We start from the raw sequence: 14,727 nt of genomic DNA, 5'->3' as shown, positions 1-14,727 counted from the left end.
TCCAGTAGTGTGCTGAATAATGACATATTTCGCTGATTGCTACATCCTGCAGATATGAAAGTTTGCTCTCTGATACATTGGTGCTTTCTCACCGTCGCTTTTTGACAGCAGCCTTATAGAAGTAAAGCCATAACCTCCATTTGCACGGGTTAATGTGGAGCCACCTCACTGTGTACACAAAGCCAATACCGGGATTTCTTGTGTGGGTGATCACTCTCTCCTGCTCCCATGTCTCTCGTTCACTTATTCTTTCTCTATCACTGCTTCTCTCCCTTTCCAATGCTCTTTCCACCCCGTAAATTGGACTCTGGCAGTATTCCAATGCTTTTCTCATCATTTCCATCACTCTGGCCAAATTACCTTGTCTTTCAGGACTATTGGCCTTGGTTCATTGGCTGCTCTGCAGCCAGAGGGCTACACAAGCACCCAAGCTGTTTCAGTAAAAAGATAGGCCAAAGAAATGGATTCCGTTCTACAGCAAACACAACCCTGGGCCACTAATGACTGCCTGCTCTGCACTGTACACAGTGACTGAGTTTTCTAACAGAGGAGGAAGAAAGTGTTGAACCTCCTTCTGTTGCCGGGCTTCTAGGCTGCAGACCAGTAAAGTTAGCAAGTTAGCGAAAGCAGTAAGATGCGCACAATGCCTGCAAAGCATTAGCCAGTCTGTTTTTGTCACTGTGAGGGGAAATGTAAATTAAGGGATTTTAAAGCAAAGCAGACCAGCCATATAAAGGCAGAGGACAGAGAAAGGAGGAGGAAGGGTAGTTAAAAAACAAGAAATGAGAAGAAAATGCTCAATAGGTACGACCTTTTTGAGCTCGCTCAACTGAGAATCTGGGAAACTCGAACTGACTTCTCGCTAAAGGTGAACAGGTGTTGCTAGGAATTTATTTTGGGCGTTTACATCGCAAAAAGTAACGATAAATGACAAATAGATTATTTTTTTGCAACAAATGTCATAATATATACAGAAAAACAGTCCAGTTGACACAGCAAACTACCTTGGATCTATTTTTTTTCTCATTTCTCATTGTCAGCAATTGAATTATCACTATCTTACACATCAAGCATCCTCTCAGTGTCTGCGGCGACCTGAACTTTTTTGTCTTCCCCCTTCCTTTGCCTTCTTCTCTTCCTCGCTTGATCTCGCCTATCTATTAGCTCAGAGCTAAAAAGGAAAGGAAAAAAAGAGAGAACCTCAAAAAGGCCCCCGTCTATCACCTTGTGAGCATTTCTTGTCTGTCTGGTCCCTTTCAAAACAAGCTATTTCTCTCCTTTTATCTTCCCCTTTCAAAGGTTTCCATCTCTTGCGGGATAGAAATGACAACATATTCCACTGAGCTTCCAGAAAATATGGCAGGAGGGTGGTAAAGATATCATCCAGTTCCAAATCATGCTACACTTCTTCTCTCCTGAAAAATGGATATTTGAGTTGAAGGCGGGTTTGAATGACGCATGCAGTCGAAGGAAAAAAGAAAAAAGAAAAGCAGCAACAATCCAACAGGCTGTGCAGAGATGATAAAGCAAGTATGGAGGATCAGAGCGGCTGACACCATCTCCTGTTGCTGCTGTCTCTTCCGCATCCAACAAGGAGAGCTAATGTGATCCCAGAGCTCAGGTGGATATGCAATTACCGCATAAACACTTCAATTGCAGAGAAGCAAAAGGGGATATTTTAAAGCCCGCCTTATTGACAATAAAATTACAGGTGCTGTTGCTGCAGAGCCTACATTTCTGTTCTCTTAAGATATGATGGAATAAAGAAAATGAGACACTATGTATCTGCCAAAACCCTCAGATTGGGGCCATTATCCTATCCCTCCTCCTCATGTTACATTGTTTTACTGGTCTAAAAGCCTTGTTATTACTGCAACTCCAACTGTCTATTAAACAGTCCATGTGGAATGATAGATCTGCACTAATTAGTTCTGCCGGCGGCAAAATTAATCAAAAGGTATGAAGCAAAACAAAAAAGTGACAAAATGAGGCCATCTGTGGGTTTATAGATTTGTGTTTTTCTTAGAAATAATGCTTTCTCGTCACTTGCCAACACTCTTGAATGCATCATGACAACTGCAGGGCAACATAAGGAGATGAGAGATTTCACTTATTTGTCAGCTGCAGTTCATTCGCTGGACATCACAATTCAATATGGCCAGATTTAGTCAAATCTGGCCCCTTTTAAATTTCTGCTGTCCCAGTTTGGTTCAGAATTGTCCAATATGACATAATTCGCTTTCGAAAGAAAGATTCAAAGAGTCTGAGGTTGGTCTTTCAAACAACCTAGAAGGCTTTGCACAATAAAAGGTCATAGTGGCAGAGCCTCTAATGCAGAGGGAGGAAAGGTCAGAGCAGATCTCAGCACCGCACTATCGAATAGTGATTGTATCGTTTCCAGTGGCAAGTCAAAGAGATAGAAAGGTCCTGCTCATTAGCATAGGGTCATAGAGTCTCAATGATAGACTCCTCTGCTTTCAGAAGCCTGCTCCTTATCAAACATAGAAATAGAGCAAATTGTCACCAGTATTTGGATCAAAAAGAATAGAGGGCAAGTGTGGATGCAAGACTTTATAATTCTAGTTTCCCTCCCTTTTCCATGTTCATGTAAACTCCTCAACAACTGCATTTGACTTCCTCTGAATCAACTTTTTGAACATTTTAGTTCAAAAAGTGGGCATAAACCAGCAGAGAATACTGTATTGTGTTAATAATGATGTGATTAATCGAAGAAGACAATGAAAGGACAAATACCTTCTCAGTCTGGCATTAGAGAAACAATAAAACCCATCTGATGTCAGGAAAAAGGAAAAATCTCCACATTTGAGTTAATCTGTTCCGATGTTCACGGCATTTTCATTATACGATGGTTCAACTCTATGCTTATAAATACCCTCTCTTTTCTCACTTGAAGGGTTTTCAACCATTCTCTAAGCGTGAAATCCATTCTGCACATCCGTGCGCTGATTAGACAGATGTAGATTGAATTGTCCAGGAACATCGTTTTAAGAATGAGGAGCTGGTTTCGACCCTGGTCTTCTGGCTGTGCTACCGTCTCCTGGCACTGGTGCCGAAATCAGGACTGACACAGGCACGCAGACCATAATCCTCATTGATTAGAACCCCGAGATCAAAGGCTTCCACTGCTGTCACTCTCACCTCCTGTCCCCGCTCCGCTAATGCCGTCGCCTTGCCTCTCTTTTTCTCCTGCATTTGTGAGGGTCGAAGCCATTGAATGTTCATCTTCACGTTTTGCTTTTCGCGTCCCACCGCGATTTTGACAAAGAAGTTTTAATAATGCAGAACGTAATAAAACTGTAGTCACTGTAAAATAAAATGGTTGTTATCATTTGGTTCTTACCTTTCCTAATTCAATTGTCTTATAAAGTTGCTGATTTTTTGAGGAGACATTGAATTAGCTGATAATCAGAATTGTGGTAGCCCTTGCACAATTCACCATGGTGTTTGATGTATACTCCCCAAACATAGCAAAGTCCAATTAACGCAAGGTGTAATTTAAACATCAGCCACTGCGGACAAAGTCTTTGATGCGTTGAAGGTTAATCTTGTTTTGCGTCTCTCTGATTATTAATCCTCCGTGGCAGCAGCAGCAGCAGCAGCAGCAGAAGCAGCATCACCCAAGACTGGTGGTAATGTGATGAGAGGTGGTTTGAGCAGCTGGTGAGGCCTTCATTTAATACTCGGGAGGAAAGGGGAACGCGTTTTCTGCCTAGATCGCAAAGGTTTGCGAGAACTGGTGCAAACATGAAAAATATGGAAATGATGTAACGTGATTCCCCTTGATTGCACTTTGTGGTAAATTCCTATGTAAAAGCAGCCAGCGCGTAAAGTTGTGGATGACAGTCTTATCCCTCCACTGCTCTCTTTTTTTCCAATAGTGGATTTTGACACAGGCGGATTGGAGCGGCGTCAGCAGTGATGCGGGCGCTCAACTGATCCGTCGTGGTGAAGAAGGAGCTGAGCCGGAAGGCAAAGCTCTCGATCTACCGGTCGATCTACGTTCCAGTCCTCACCTATGGCCATCAACGTTGGGTGATGACCGAAAGAACGAGATCGCGGATACAAGCGGCTGAACTGAGTTTCCTCCGTAGGGTGGCTGGGCTCAGCCTTAGAGATAGGGTGAGAAGCTCAGACATCCGGGAGGAGCTCGGAGTAGAACCGCTGCTTCTCCACATCGAGAGGAGTCAGTTGGGGTGGCTCGGGTATCTGGCTAGGATGCCTTCCGGACGCCTCCCTTTAGAGGTGTTCTGGACATGTCCCACCGGGAGGAGGCCTCGTGGCCGGCCCAGGACTAGGTGGAGAGATTACATCTCTCACCTGGCTTGGGAGCGGATGGAGGTCCCCCCGGAGGAGCTGATGGAAGTGGCCGGGGAGAGGGCCGTCTGGGCATCCCTCCTGAAGCTACTGCCCCCGCGACCCGGATGCAGATAAGCGGGAGAAAATGGAACGGAACGGATTTTGACACACTGTACCTGACTCGCAGGTGCACTTTTCCACCTTTGCCCACGTGGAATGGACTCCTCTGTAGCTTTGCATACTAAATAGTTTGGGGGAGGATTACCTTGGGCCTGTTGTATCCACAGCACGATAAGAAGTGACAGCGCATTTGTGCTCCTATTAGACACCCAGTAGTGGTGCTGAATACATTCATGGAAATAAGTCCAAGATGAGGGATAATTGTCTGATTAGATGTGCTTCAGGTTGATAGATGCACAATAAGCCCATGTGCATAAAGTAGGTATTATAGAACATTAGACCATTAAATTAAACATTACACTGTGGCCAGAGGGAAAAATATGGACGTTCATTAATGAAAGTGTGCATGTGTATGTGTGTGGGTGTGTGTGAGGTACCTTTTCTCTCAGTAATTTGTTCTCTTGGTGCCAGTCTTTTTCTGATACAGCACCTGTCTGAGAGAAGAGAAACAGCGGATTAGCATTACATTATAAAATTGCATTCTTATTTTTTTGCCATGGAATGAAGTACATACAATTCCCTGGAAAGAATTCTGAATCCAAATTGCTTTTTGGCATGCAGTAGAAGACCCTGTGACATGGCAGTAGTATTTACAACTCCTACATACTTAATAACACAGTCTGAAAGGTGTGTAAACAACAGGTAGAATTAGACACTGGAGGCTTTTCGTGTCTTCTCCGCCTCTGGCTCATTATTGTTCTAAAGCTAAAACATCAATATAGAGTTGCCATTTAGCAATGCAGACCAGAAATTATATTAATTAAGCAAACAATGGGACTAACACTCCTGAAACAGAAGCACAATAAGCTGCAGGCACACTCACACTCTCACACACACAACCACAGAAGCATGTGTATGTCGATGTGTCCCTGCTGAGAAACAACAAGAATACACAAAGGTTCTTCTATCAACACAGAAAAGTACCCATTTGCTCTCTTCATCTGGTGAGGATTTCTCATCATGGCGCACCTCCCGAGGTGCTCCAACACACACAGACGCCCACGCAAACACAGAACGAAGCCCTGTTTGCGCTCGAGGGTGTCTAGCTCACCCTCTGAGACGCAAAATGACATGCTCCGCCGGCCGGATTGTTTTCAGCTCAGAGGAATTGCAGATTCTCCGAAAATGGTGTCATTTTCAGTTGGGCTTCCTCCAGCAAAGATGGCTGATTAAAAAAACAAAGGCAATCTGCTCCATTCTTGGTTCTTCAGCCACGGAGATACAAAGATGCTTGTCACACTTCAGAGAGAAATCAGCATTCGAATTCGAGCCTTTACGCCCAAGAACATGTTGTAATTTACCACACCCAACTCAAAAAATGTTTGTCGAGCGCAGAGGATAGCCCCGAAGAATACAGACTTGATTGGTTATGGCAAAAATAACTTCATTTTGGCTTGGCGTTCATTCTTTTTGACATTAATTGAATCGTTGACCCCAATTTCCTGAGTCATCAGCCGCCATAGCTGTACCTGAACTTGACTGTGGGATTTCTGCTGTTGCTGCAGCCACCAGATGATTTTCTAAATTGTTGACTTAATTATCACCTCTCATCTGTTGTATCAAATAAACTGCGTTACCTCTTCCATTTAACTCCCCTGACTGGATGATAAATGCTGTAAAGGAAGCCCTTAATTGTCTCGCATTTACTCTTGGTTGTCTTCTCCTGGGAAAGGTTTTAATGGAACCGGATTACTATTGTTGTCGTTATTAACAGATTGAGTTATAAACTCTGCAGATAAACTCTGCAGTGCCTGAACGAACTTCCTAAACTCATTTGTGTATTTAAGCTGTCCACCTCACGGCATAAAATAAAGGCTGGTCACTGAACTAAGGAAGTTTGTGATATCTCATGATGGATATGTGGATATTCTCCAGGATGGCGTACATCCCCGAGTGATCTGCCTCGCCCTCCTTTTACAGTGAGGTTTAGTCTTTGTGTGAATTAGACTTGTCTCTCAGCGTCCAATCCCCCCCCACCATCCTCAGCGGACGATCCCATTTCCGCAGTCTTGATGCAGCAGATGGATTCCCTCCCACTGAACATTCATCACACGCCACACCAAAACCTGCCTTTACTCCATTTTGCGCCGGTGAAAAATGAGCATCCTCTCTCCTTTCTTTTTTTCCCCCAAGACAATAAAAGTCGTTTGCCGTGTCATCAGAAGCGCCGCTGGAGCCGCTTGAGGCGCGAAAAAGTTTTATTTTCTGTGGTCTCTCGCAGTCAAACTGAAAATATGACCAGACAGTGAGCGAACGGTGGGTGCTTCGTTAATCCATCTGAATCCTCGTCATTACTATGCAAATGAGCCAAATTCGGCCCATCTGATTCTCACTGAGATCGGCTGTTGGTTTAATTGCTTCGCACGGACACTTATTCAAGTGAAAAACACAGTTCATCTCACACATCGTTCATAATTCATACCAACAGCGAAGAGGCTGAAGCATTATTTTCCTGTTCCTGCTGGGCTAATTACTCAATAACGGAGTATTCCTGCATGTCTACCGTGATTTGTGTCGTAACCGTGTCACCAAAAATAATGAAGCCCACACAGTTGTGCGACAAGCTCATTTGCTGAATTGATGGGCAGCGGAAATGAGACATTTTCTAATGTTGCAATGTAGTAAATGAAATTTAAATTCCTTTCACATGAAAATAAATGTGTGCATGTTGCTTTTCTACAATGTGGGTTAGCCCGCTATTAAAAGGCCATTGAGTCCATTCCCACTTGTAATAGACCTGGAATTTTTCCTTCAGACGCTATCACATTCGCACAAACATGGTAGGCGTCGGGAATGTTAGCGGCAGCATTGCCATTCTATAATTGATTTTCGAGCTTCTCTTTCAAAGAAGACAAACTCAACACAGACTCAACACAGACAGAAAGATGTTGAAGTGTGAAGGAGGACGGTTTTTGGCTGAGACGTGCAGTTACCCCTGAAAAAGGGCCGCAAATTTCCGCGTCAGTCCGACTGTTGTGTTTTCACCACTGCCAATTGGAGTCGCAGCTAATAAAAATCAGGTTCTATCGACTAAATTATAAACCATAGGTTGATGAAATAAAGTCAAATAACGTGCAAGAAATAATTCAAAACACTGGCGTCAAACGTCTTGAGCTGCTTTAGTCTTCTCTAATTCACCAAACACAAGCGACTACCGTTGAAACGTGCTGATACACGCTTAGAAGCACTCATAACCCATGAAAACCACATCATGGATGCGTAAGGAAATTGTGTTTAGCATCCCTGACAGAAACTCTGCATGAGTGTATGCAGCAGGAGAGACGCCAGAATGGCGGGCGGGTGTGCGGATGACTGACGCATAGGTGGAAGACTGCAAATAGATGAAGGTGAGAATGCCGCGTTTGCACCACCTACACTCAGGCCCTGCCATCAGGCCAGCACTGCTGGAAGGACGTCTGGTGCAGATGTTCTAAAGAACACAGAGATGGCCGCATCTGTCTCCTCCTACACGTACGCACACGTTTATCTGCCTTTAAAGTCAGCAGGGCTCCAGCTAGAGCAGTGCAGGGAGGTTAGAGCTGTATGTCTGCGGCGGATATCCTGGAGGATGACTGGGATTGTAAAAGAGGGCATGAGAGAGAGGATAAGAGCAGCACTCAATCAATTTGTATTGAATCTCACTCCGCTGGGAACATGATGAGAGATACAGACCTGAGGAACTATATAACAAGCCTGCGCATTCCCTCATATCTGAAGGCCAACTGGACCCAGGCCATTGGGAAAATTGCTGTGCTGCTCTGTTTGACAGTTGTAGTGCTTTAAATCAGCAATTTCAATCATTTATTTCAGATCCTATAGGCTCAGTCCTCCTCTCAGCTCATCAAATATTGAACATTTGTGAGACCTCGTGCATCTCAACGATGCCATAGCAACACTTCCCGATGTCCACATGTGATGAGTATTGCTTGAATTTACCAATAAACTGCCACAGCACTTCACACTCAGGGTCAGTCTTTTTCACACAGCACAATTGTGATGGTAAAACATGATTTTTTGTTCATAAGCTGAACTGTATGTGTTATATACATCTATTGTGCTACATAAATATCGAAATAAAAAAAAAATTGTCACTCAGCAGTTGAGCAAGAAATGGGAGCATATTAGTCTTTACAGTCTTTGTTTACTCTAAGGCAGGACTGAGTAATGAGTGCATAAGCTTTTAATTGTGAATATGCATTTTACAAATAAATTCACAATTTACCAGAGACTCGGCTCGATTGGAACTGATCAATTTGGTACTGCAGGGGGAAAAAAATAAAAAGATAAGCATCGAGGAAAAACCACTATTGCAAATTAAATTGACATTACTGTCAGAAGTGGGCTGAAATTCAATTTGTGGTCAGCCAGGGGTGCCTTAATCAGAAAACATGGCTGCATTTACAAATTAGTTTCCACTGGCTGTTTTGAGGACAAACAAATAAATATAATTTCCATCCAGCTTGTTTTGATTTCATGAGGAAGAAAAAAGTGAACATATCATATTATTAGAGGAACTCGCTTACAAAGAGAAATGATGAATAGAGAGTCATCCACAATTATTATTGTAAATCTTTTATATCTTACCATTCTTATTGTTTTTGAGGATTCAATACATCTAAATGTGAACGTTTATCTAAATGTTTAGCTTCGAATATAAAATATGTTACTAAAAATGTTATTTGGCATGAAATTAGTCACACAACATGACCAATCTGCCAAAATATCAATTATTGTGTGGGTGCGCAAGCACGTTGGGTTGAGTGAGCTGTTGAATCGCATCCATGTGATAACAGAACGTCCAGCAAATTTGAGAGATGGCTCTGCCTGCCGATGAGTAAAACCACTCTTTGGAAAGCAGCAGGGCGCTCAGATAAACATGTTTTGATTACCTCGTTTATTCATGCAAAGCCGGAATATCAATCCTGCATGTTTGGGTGAAGACCGGGGACCTTTTCATGTATATTTCCAAATTCAATTTAGGATTTTTTTTTTCTTTCAGGGGAAGTTGGCTTACTCAACACTGTCGTCAGCTGACAGCAGTGTTATAAAAGTATTTTTAAAAAAATACTGTTCGTGCTTCCCTTGCTATCTTAAATATGGAGGACAGATGCCACACTTTTGAGACTATTTTTTTTAAATAGCTTTTCCCTAATTTGGTGTTTAATATTGTATCATTTTGGTGAGCTCAGATATATGGAGCTGAGTTGTGGCAGCTCTGTTGGTGAGGAAGGAGTGGGGGGAGGGGGTTTGGTAGAGCTGAGACTTGGATGCCGGCTTAGTTTTGGCGTAGCGGCGAAATCAGAAGTCGTGGTGATGGATGTGTTAGAGACCGCACATAATGAAAGTTGGCCCAGTTGTTTTTTATCAATCTACTGCCAGAAATTTACTTCTTTTTTTTTACAGTCTGTGATAACAGTAGCATATACTGCTTGATGTGCTTGCATTAAAATTCCAAATGCCACTCCTAAAAGTATCGACCCAAAACATCTGGACTCCAAAATGTGTTCATAGAACTGCTTATTTTTGAGATATAAAATGACTTTATGGCATCTCAAAGGTTTGACTTCTGTCAGATTAGATAGGTTCGGTTTAGTTTTGAGTTCAGCAACCAGTTGCATGAATAAAATCAACAATTTTAATGTGATTTGCTGGACTGCAACTATCTAAATCCATCTTCTCAAACATCGACTGCCTCTTTCGCTTTACTCTGCATTGCCGTCCACAGCACATTGTTCTTATTATGTTGTTGTGAGAAAGGTCAGCGGTGCTTCTGCGATGATTCTCTTGCTGCCTGATGAAGCAGATTTTCGCTTCCATGCTTCCACCACAAACACCCACGCGCAAAGTTAACCTCCTCCCGTCACTCAACAAGTTCACTTCCTGCATTGAAACTGTTGATCCGAGAGTCACAGAACACAAAGTTTTTTTTAATTATTTGCGTCATTTTCTTCAGCAAGATCGTTGCTGCCATTTGCACATATTACATAATATATCTCTTTTCTCAGAGACAAATATCAAATGAAACAAACAATAAAGTGACAGATTGTGTGATCTCTTAGACAGATGGTAGCAAAAAGCCCTCCTCATTACAATCTTTCATCATAATATCTAAAAAGAAAAACATGAACATTCCACTTCGGGTTGGCATTTCAACCTTGAGGGATCACATTTGGCTGCCATTATCATTCAGTCAAACGTATCAGTTTATGGCGTGGCAGTGTATTATCCTATCAGCAGGGAATGCTATTTATTCACACGGGGTATTGGAAAATCATTTTCACCGGGGGCTCTTTTCCATATCGGTTAGTCGCAGCAGTGAGAGCTCAAAAAAGACAATGACTTACAAAATCTCTGCAGCGACTTATAGTTGCTGTTCGGATGCCCTAATGTACACAATGTTACCCCATGATGAGAGTGCATCAAGGCAGGTTCATCACTTTTTCTTTTTAAGTAAATGTCACATGACCTGTGTTATGTTTAACCACTGATTTTGAGGTGTGTGTCTTCCCTAGTACATAAACTCAACCAGTCTGTTTAAATGCAATGTTTTGACTTCTTTTCATTGTGCTACACATCCTATAATCACACACTTTCAGGGTCATTACTGGGAGTTTTTTAATTATATGTGTCTGCAGATTTTCCCAGCTGTCTGGTGAAATACAGATTATCACGTTAATTAATATTCCAGAGAAGAATACTGAAAAAAACAACAACTACTATTCAGTCTTTTATGTTTGGAAATACTAATGGACTATCTCATAAACAAGGCATTTATATAGATGGTGGGGTTACTTGAAGGAAATACAGTAGGTGTCAACAAAACAAGCAATGGCAATTATAATAGAAAATAGGGCGAAACACAGAGACAAATGCCTGCACGAGAGCCAGCAAGCCTCTCTGATGCATGTCAAATAGCCAAATTGCAGACAACGTTACAGTAAATAAAGTAAATTAAAGCCCCTCTCAGTTTAAACTGTGACTGGTTTTAACTAGATAATAAAACCTTCTTAACACTTAAGCAGTAAAGCATATAATTGCTTTTTCATGGACTCGAGAGTTTGGGTTTCTGTCATGGGGTGGGACCAACAAAATCCCATCTCTTGGATAGCAATTAAACTCTTCAGTGAACTTCTGACATGGTTCACTTCTGCAGTGAATCCTGTTACTGATTCATATTTAATGTCTTCGCAGGAAGCTGCTGTGTCCTGTATGTCAAACAGCCATTTTCTTAAAACCATCTAGACAACGCAAACATTAAGTAAATATACTTGTAATTTAGTGTCCGTATGCCTTTATGGACCTCACTGAAGTGTTCACCAAAGTGCTAAAATCAATCAAAATTCATCAGCATGTTTCTTCAAGACCTCAGCAGCGACCATTAGCAACTAAACATCTTTGAACAAGGCACAATTGGTTTTGCAGTGAATCTTTCTTGTGTACTGAAAACTGCAGAACATCCTGTGGTTAAGCAATTTTCTTCTTTTGGGACATGCGATGGTCACGATGGATGTCCTCAAAACATGTCATTCAATGTTAGCGAAGGGCGTTTCACAATAGTGGGGATGATGCATTTTCAAAAGGTTAATGATGAAACTGTATTACAGTCTTTTATTGTGTTTGAATGAAGGAAATAACCGATATCTGCCCTCCGGCCTCTTACACCGGCAGTTCTTGGTGCATCCTTTTGAGCTCCTGCTGTTTCAATTTCTGGGAGTTCCCCCGTGGCTGCTTCCATATGGTCGCATGGCTAGGCACGAGAGTGGACCGAATTATCGGGCTGGTGGCTGCTAACAAGTCGCTGCTCCTCTCTGGCCCCGTTAGCGTGTCTTCGCTACTGCATTCTCCTGGATGTCTATGTGCCTGCCTGTTTATTTAGCTGTGTGCGCGCATGAGCCCGGGTTACTTGTTTCCGAAAAGGAAATGAAATCCATTGTGTGTTTTCTCCCTCCCCCACGGTGAGCCATTTCTTTTTATTACCTCACCTGCACTTCCTCGCGCTCCCATGAGGCAACCGACGCGCAAAATCTGTCTTATGGACAGAAGTGCTGAGCGGCTATTACTTCTAAGCAGACCACAAAAACTATAGCAATTAAATGCCATTGAGACATTCACCTTTATCTTCTTAACGAAAAGGGGGAGCAAACGAGGCAGAAAAGAAATGGAGGAAAGAAAGCGAGCATGGAGGGATCTCATCCAGCGGAGAGGAAGAAGGATCTTAATGTCAGCTGTCTGAAATGGAGATGGAGAGCAAAGATTTAAAAGTAGCTGCAAGAGTCGAGCCAGTGAAATATGGGAGCCGCTCTCTAAGTCATGTAATAAGCTTTAATGGAAAGTAAAAGAAGAGTGCAGCAATTGATCTGGATTTATAGCTGTTGTTTTTGCTGGAGCGGCATTGCTGTTCCAACCTCCAGAAGGAAGCTTGACTCATAGTCCACGCTGCGGCACACAGGTTTGAAATTCCGAGCGTGTGCAGAAGAGGACACTGCCAGTGCAGGGCATCGCTGGAAGCAGGTACAAAATGAATGGCATACATCAGCTCCACAATCTGAGCAGCTACGTAAGTGCACTAAATGCCGCAGTTTGTTTTACCTATGCGTGTTTTTATGCATAAACAGCATCTGTGAATGTGCACATGATCATATAGTTTGTACACATAACTCTGCTTGGAAGGCAGAACACATGTAAATAAATTTAAATGTGTTTTAATATTTATACTCTTACTTTATGGTTCTAGTTTTTATTAAATGTCACATAAATGTGCCAATAAAGACAAAAAAATACTTTATTTGTAGTATTTTTTTATGTATTTTCTCACAAAGAACTTTGTGAACTGCTTGTGTCTGGGATTAATTTGTTAAAGTAGGAATAATTAAAGGACTCTAATTACCTCATAATTATCACATTAACACCCTCTTTACCTTCAGGTGGCACTGTGTCCCCGCCGTCCCAAGCCTCCCAGCCTTCTCCTCGCCTTGGAAGATACCTGGCAAATGTCACCATTTTGCAGCGTATCAGATTTTTTTTCCGGTTGACTTTTTACAATGTCATCGGATCAGGTTCCACAGAAGGTGATGTGCTCTTCTCTCCAAGCAGGCTCAAGCATCCCTTCTTTCTTTCCAAAGAACAGTGAGGAAAGTCTACTTTAGCCTTATCTATTTGCACATTGTCTGGGATCAGTAATGGAGATTAATTAAGCTACAGGCAGTAGGTTTATAAAGCTCATTGTTTTTGTCTGAGTACACAGGCTTGGGAATGGAATCAATCTATGTTGAAATCCACTATGACAGATGGCCATTCTTACTTTTGCCCATGTTGGTGTGGGGCAAAAAAAAAGAGTACACAACAATGGTCATGAAAGAGCTAGCAAGTTAGTGCTGTTTTCACCATGTTCAGTTGCCTTTTTAAATTAAAGCTCCTCTGGTTACCTTCAGACCTGCTGCTCGACTTCTGACCACATCCTGAGTCAGGATTTGGCAAAGAGCTCCGCCACATGTCCGAAACCTCTCTCTTTACTGGGCAGTGCCAGTCTGACTTTTAAAACTTCGATTTCCAAATCATTACACAAAAAAAGCTGCGCAATGTTCATGGAAATAAAAAATCTCCCGTCGTCAGTAGCCGGAGAAACCAGCCAAGCTGTAGTGGAATTTCCCAGAGCTGCTTTTCAGTGTGTTTAAGTGACAGTTTTATTCTCCTTGGAACCATCCACATACGTCAGAGTCTGCCTACAGATGATTGAAACAACGTTTCTAAATGGTCCGTTTGGAGATACAGAAACAGGGCAGGACAATAACTGTTATAAATGGCACCCTGTCTCATTTCCCAACCAATACACATTAGAGCTATCTGTATCTTTCAGAAACTTAATGCAGCACCCTTCAAACCCTCCTTCGCTGTCTTAAACCAGTCTGGGATTTTATTTTCATCCACTTTTTTCCCCCTTCACATTTCATCTCCTCGTCTGTTTTTGCATTTATCTGTTGGACAAAGTCACTCGGTCCCTCTCCCTTTGTCTTTAACTTGCATCGCCAAAATATTAATCTGGCGAGCAAAAAGACAGAGTGCCCCACCATATACGTTCCTCACACGGGTAGGTTGGGAACAGTGATGGGAAAATTCCAATTATAGCGGAACATTTGCTGGGACAACACATCCAAGGACTACATAATACAGTTGATGTGATGCAATTATTGAGTGGAGTAAACATGCTCACATAATACAGAATTATCTTTT

At 42.3% G+C, this 14,727-nt stretch overlaps 1 protein-coding gene across 5 annotated transcripts in view; it reads right to left on the bottom strand.

Moving 5' to 3' along the window:
* Positions 1-14,727, bottom strand: part of tnr (tenascin R (restrictin, janusin)) — a 90,825-nt gene that overhangs the window by 46,775 nt on the left and 29,323 nt on the right. For all 5 annotated transcript variants that reach the window (XM_057057499.1, XM_057057501.1, XM_057057497.1 and 2 more), the window contains exon 2: positions 4,875-4,931. The gene's annotated coding sequence lies outside the window, so the exon portion shown is untranslated. The remainder of the gene's footprint in view (positions 1-4,874; positions 4,932-14,727) is intronic.

Source organism: Takifugu flavidus, chromosome 15 (genome assembly GCF_003711565.1).
Source record: "Takifugu flavidus isolate HTHZ2018 chromosome 15, ASM371156v2, whole genome shotgun sequence".
NCBI classification, from domain to species: domain Eukaryota; kingdom Metazoa; phylum Chordata; class Actinopteri; order Tetraodontiformes; family Tetraodontidae; genus Takifugu; species Takifugu flavidus.
Note: the sequence above shows the minus strand (reverse complement) of the source record. Positions and strands in the feature narration are given on the sequence as shown.